The following is a 6,731-nucleotide window of genomic DNA, read 5'->3' as shown; positions in this document are numbered from 1 at the left end:
ACCCATTTAATAAACGGGTTACACGACACGACATGATTACACGACACGGTGACCCATTTATTAAACGGATCAACCCGATAACATAGACACGATAACTGATCCGAGTAACCCGAATAACCTGTTTAAACCGAATAACACAATTAGAAACACACACAAAATTTTGGTTGACCCGCCCGCCCGCCCGCCCGTCAAACAGGTTGCGGGTTGACGGGTTCGTGTAAACGGGTTGACCCACCCACCTAACCCGTTTATTAAACGGGTCAAACGGGTTGGCATACCCCTAAGTGATGCTGGCAAAACACGGGGATACAAGCCACACGTGCTTACATACGTGGCACTCATTGGGACCCTCAAACAAGCGATGTAGCTAACGACCGTCTTTGGGGGGGAACATATAACCTGCTTTGCTGTTTAGGGGTGTCAATGGGTTAGTTTTGGTTCGGACCCAGGTGGAATCAGACTTTGAATCATATTTTTGGGTATGGTATCAAGTCCAGACCTGAGTTTAATCGGGTCTACTATAAGAAAAACCATACATGGATCAGATAAAAACTACATGAACCAATCGCGAACCATACCCGGTAAAACCATATTTTTTTATCATTTTCACATTAAAATTTTATGGGGTCTTAATCGAAACTTGGGCCTGGTTTGGGTCTGGTACAAAATTTCACAAACTGTATCCAGGTCCAGTATTAATCAGACCTTCGGCTTTGGACCCATGTCTTCATCTGGTCTTCTTATTTATTATCATACCCACACCCTATAAGGTTTAGTTCTGGTCAGGTCTCGGTACACCAGGCCTGTTGACACCCCTAATATCCATGGCCAGAAAAATCTATACACCGGTCCAGTTCTCAATGAAAAGGTGATGTGGATCATATTTATAGGGTAAGTTTCACAAAGAAAACATTAAAACAACAACCACCACAATAATAATAATAATAATAATAATAATAATAATAATAATAATAACAACAACAATTGAAGAGTACTAAGTCACTTATACATACAAACGATTGTGGCAAACTCTAACCTTATATATAACTGATGCTTGGAACTAATACATTAACATGCACATAGGGATGGCAGTGGACAGGGGAAAACGGGCCCCACCCCACCCTGCCTTGCCCTGTTTGGATCGGGGATGGAAGACATGAAACAAGGATGAAGGCAGGGATGAAGGTTAAAATCAAAACCCACCCAATCCTTCTATAAGGATGACAATGGACCGAGGGAAAACGAGACCCTGCCCCGCCTCAGCCCATTTGAATCAGGGATGAAGGTTAAAATCCAAATCTGTGTGAAGATGGAGGTGGGGATGGAGAGAAAGATTTTGAAATAGGGCCGGGGGGTGGAGACCTTGTCCCGCCCCGCTCCACTGCCATCCTTGTATGCACATCTACGCATAAAAGAGAAGACGAGTTAATTGCCAGACTGACAATCCATCTTTCAACAAATATATGTTGGCCGTAGACGGTGTTGAAGTTGATTGAAGGGTTTGGATCAAAGTGCTCATTGGTAGTTGAGGTGTTAATTGATGGTAATTTTGTAGGTTTGCTGGCGGAGTTTGTGAATGTGGTGGTGGTGCACTAAAACAGTACTAGAAATTAATATTGATGGTAGCGGAGGTAGTGCAGTGCAACCAATAGGATTGGCTTTGTATGGTTGGTGCTGGTGGACATGATGTTGGCATTACTGGTGGGTTAATTGGCAAAATTCCTTTTAAATCAAATGGTTTCATGGTTTGTCAGAAGTTTTAGTAGAACGAAATTATAAAAATATCTTCAGTTTTATCTGATAAAAGTATTTGAAAGTAAGACATGCAGACAAATTCACTTACATAATTTATGACTTCACAAAAATAGAGTTGTTCTTCAAGAAAAGGAAAAAGGAATATCGACCATGCGGCTCCCAATATATGGTCATTGCCTTTCAATTAGACTTGTACTTGGTTGTATATATGATAAGGACATGCATTTCCTTTAATCAATTCTTGGTTTCCTTTCTTCTTCTCCAACTTGCAGCCTATGGAAATAGAAATAATCATCATGTATTTGTGCAATAGTATAGGCAATGGGCAAGGACTACTATGGCCCCTCCATCATGAGATGGACGGTTTGTTGCAAAACATTCAATAGCTGTCATATACTTTGTAACACTACTTGCATTTTACACCATAGTTTAAAAAACTCGTCGGTTGACCCAATAACTCGGTTGACTCGACCTGGATCGACTGGTCACCGGGTCAAAAAAAAAAAACAGGTGTGATCCCGGCTTTAACAAAACTCAGCCTTGTCATGGGCAAGCCAACGAGTCATGCATATATAATATATTTTATATATAATTACATATATTATATGAAATATAATACAAATATTATCTATAGTATATATAAAAATATGATTATAAATGTACTAATAAAATTATACATTAAATATATTATAAAATATCATATAATGTATATTTTATATAATATTTTAGTAAAATACTATAAAATATAGATAATATGTACATATATTTATATATAAAATATAAAGCTAACATGACCTGGCCGAGTCATCGAGTTGACCCAACCAAGTGATGAGTCACTAGGTTTTAAAACATTGTTTTACACTATCTAATTGATTCCACATTCTAACCCAGAATCCTTCGGCATTGGTAAGGCCATAGTTGCCAGAGATACGTACGGGTACCAGGATAGGTGGTACGTGAAGGCTTAAAAAGTTTTGGATACATTTTTTATTTAAAATGCATATTGATACGGTTCCAAAAAATAATGACTCAAAAGTTTCTACAGTATATATTGATACTAGAAGAATTGGTACGACTTTTAAAAAAATTAATGCCAAGTATATATTTTTATAAAGATACCTATAAATTAAAATAGTCAAACATAATACGTAAATCAATCATTATTACATATTAACTTTTCATAAATTATAATATTTAAGACTCTTAACAAAATAATATTCTTATAAAATAAGATTGATGTTTGTATTAAACCAACTTGATACTCATTTATAATGTAATAAAATGTATTTTTATGTATGATGGTACACATTTCTCAAGTAATTGAGATGAATTTTTTAAACAGTTAGGGTTCTGAGAATGAGTTTCACACTAGTATCGAGTACTGGTATGCCTGATACACAATACACTAAGGTGTATCAAGTACCAATGCAACTATTAAGGCCAATCTCAAGAGAATCAACTTGAAACATCATAATTAAAGCTCTGTTTGGAGCCTTGGGATTGAAAGTTTGTTGCCATTTTCTCGGTGCTTTCACTTTTTTTGACTATTTGAGAGTAATTGTTGCCAAAACACTGCATTGAGAATGGATTTAGAAGCCCTAACCCGAATCGTGGCCTCTCAAGCCCGGGTTCATGGATGTTAATTTCTAAAAAAAAAAATACCAAAACGACTTCAAAACCAAGCCAACATTTTTTTTATTATATAACAAGGACTCAATATAACTATTAAATTCATTCATCCAACATCACATGCCAGCCATTCATGTTTATCAAAAGTGAAATGTTCAAATTATATATTCAAACTAAAAGTACAAAAATAAAGCGAAAGTACTTCCAAAACCATCGGTAGTCGGTCCATGAGTCACATCATCCTGTCTGCAGTTCTTCTTTATCTTAGAGTTGTAACCAAACGGGGGTGAGTTTAAAACTCGGTAAGGTTTCATTCACAAATATAAGCACATGACTGTTACAACTGTAGTGAGCTCTAATATCTTATTCTTAGTTTAGTTCTCTAATTAACCACACATTTTGTTTATATATTTTATCCCCCGTAAACCATTTCTAATTCCTCATTTCCAAAGTAGGCATTCTAAATGTTGTACTCTACACTAATTGGTTATTCTAGAAATAACCTTCTGGGGCATAGCAACCTATGTAGACAACTCTAGAGTACACGATATTAGTCAGACATATGAACCACCCACAAACAACATAGTTCAAACTGGTCTATACTATGGACTTTCAACCGCTGCAGCTTAGCTCATTAGTTGCAAGCTAGAGAGCCCAATACTCCCGTCGGTAGCTGGCCGAAAAGCTCGAAGGGCTATACCTACCCTAAGGTGTTTGATGAACTATATATGTCCCCAATGTTTGTGGTTCATGCTACTTCCTACGTGTGTTTAATAGGCTCTTTTTTTTAACCCCTCAAGGTTACTTAAGAATTTCTCAAATTTCCAAAATCAAATGAGACACACCTCTTACAAAGCCTTAGACCATGTCCTTCCTAATAGAGTCCATGTCTATCTCTATGTTGTTACCCTAGATACCTTATTATGTTCCTTACATTTTCTTTTCCTGTGTTAGCATATTATACGATTCAATTGCACATTCACTAGCTATCATGTAATCACATGAACAATTATTCATTTTAGAAATAACAATTCATCATAGAGATACCTCATAAATTAAACATGTATAACACTAAAATACTTCTCCCAAGGTATAAGCATGTAATTCCAGAATAATCTCATATTCTTAAAAATTTAGAACTCTACCCCTTTACCTCAATATCAACATTCATTTCAGTACCACCACATATTATATGTATTAAACAATTACCTAGTTTTCCATAGCCAAGCACTTTCACGACATGTACCATATCATATACCAATATTTTTACAAAATGGCAAAGTGCTAGGATAAACATATAATATGTACTATAGTTCGCATGCATCTTTAAACTTAACTAGATTCCTAAACATGCATTCATTAAATCTACTTACATTCATGAAACAATCATCATATCTAAATTGCAAGATTACCAGGAATCCTATCATCAACAAGATGTATTTATAAAAAGACTATATTTTATTATCTAGAGAGTCATTTGCAAATATCCCCTTAACTCAAATCATACAAATCTTAAATTAATGACCAACCTTAGTCTTTTTATAAATCTTGATCTGAAATGAACAGAAAATTCCAACAATCAATATAATTAAAGTCTGCTTGTATAAAATTATAAAAATACCCCTAAGTCTCTTTGCCAAACACTAATCTCAAACTCTCAGAGTTTGCCATCTTGCTTTATACCAATGGATCTCTCTTGAGAAGAGAAGTTCAAGGGTTCAAAAATCACTTGAATCCGATATCGGGGTGAAGAGTTATGTTTGATTTATTGATTAGGTATAATAAGAGGTAGTTCCCTTCTTATGAGACGTTGGGAGTTCAAATCTTAACCCCACCCTGGTCTGGGTTCAATCCCAAACTAAACGTAACTTTTCACCTAACCCAGACCCATCCAAGGTTGGGTTTAGTCCTATCCTCACTTTAAACCTAACCCCGACCTAGCATGATCTAAGTTTAATCTAAACTGGACCTTTCTGGTTCAATTTTTGATTCCCCACTAAGATCCAGATCCAAATCTAATTTAATGTGAATCCTAAACTGGACAGAGATCCAATCTCTATTTTATATACTAGATCCAGATCCGATATGACAGATCTTAACCAGGTTCATTATGGGTTTGGTACAAAATGGAATCAGATCGATTCAATTTGAGTTTGGGTTTGAACTAGACCCAAACCTAATCCATTTTGGTTTCGTCCTATTGGATCCAAACCTGATCTAGTCTGGTTTAGTCCAACAAGATCCAAACCTAATCCAGTCTGGTTTGGTCCAATTGGATCCAAACCTGATTTGGTCTGGTTTGATCCATTTGGATCCAAATTTATCTGGTTTGGTTTAGTCCAATTGGATTCAAATCCAGATCCGGTTCATGGTAGGAAGCTGAGACCGTCATTGTCTTGGTTCTCTCTCTCTCTCTCTCTCTCTCTCTCTCTCTATATATATATATATATATATATATATATATATTTAAACCCTTGACCATACTCTGTTTGGGTCATCCCAGATCGAGTTGGTTTGGGTGCAAACCCAGCCGACTCAGTCTGGGTTGCACCCAGCTCCGAACCAAGTCATCTTAGTTTCTTTTAAAACAGGCCAAAACAAAAAGACTCTTTTGGCCAGACTTGGTCTGGTTTTGCACCAGACTGAGTTGGTCTAATATCGACTCACTCAGGCAGAGAGCATCGCCCTTATCTTGACCAGAATCGGTCTAGTTTCATCTAGACCGAGTCGGTCCGTGAGTAGACCAAGCTTGAGAGCCAAAAGCTCTCTGTCTCACCCCCCTCTTGACCCAACTTGGTCTGGAACCAAAAGCTCTTTGTTTCACCTCTATCATGACCTGACTCAGTCTGGGCCATTCCAAACTGAGTCCGTCTTATATACAACCCGACTCTCAGTCTCACTACCTGAATGGGACGAAGTGATTCTCAGACCAAGTTGGTATGTTCACTAGCCCAGACAGAGAGCTTTGGCTATCTTTTTCTCTCCCTTTGCATCCGACTCGGTCTGGGCATGCCTTTGAGGGCCTAATGATTTCGGCTTCGAGTTACTCACGACGCTCCTCAATCGTGTTCGTGGCATTAGGCCTTATTGGTGTGGATGCTCTTGCTCCATGGCTAGTCTGAACTCTTTGGATTTTTCAAACTTAATGAATTGAAACGTTAAAGGAATGGAAGTCAAGGGAGAGAACCCGAGCATACTTTCTCCGCTTCCGCTACTTCAAAACAAACAAACGATCCTCAAAGCACTTGCAAAGCATAGCCCTCGTTGGGCCTTTTTTCTGTGTGAGATCTAATGGTATTTGATATTTATTAGAAGGAAGCCTCGTTAAAGTCGTCAAAATAGGCAAT

The sequence above is a fragment of the Nuphar pumila genome, chromosome 2 (assembly GCF_984573655.1).
Source record: "Nuphar pumila chromosome 2, dmNupPumi1.hap1.1, whole genome shotgun sequence".
Classification (NCBI taxonomy): domain Eukaryota; kingdom Viridiplantae; phylum Streptophyta; class Magnoliopsida; order Nymphaeales; family Nymphaeaceae; genus Nuphar; species Nuphar pumila.
This window is presented reverse-complemented; position numbering follows the sequence as displayed.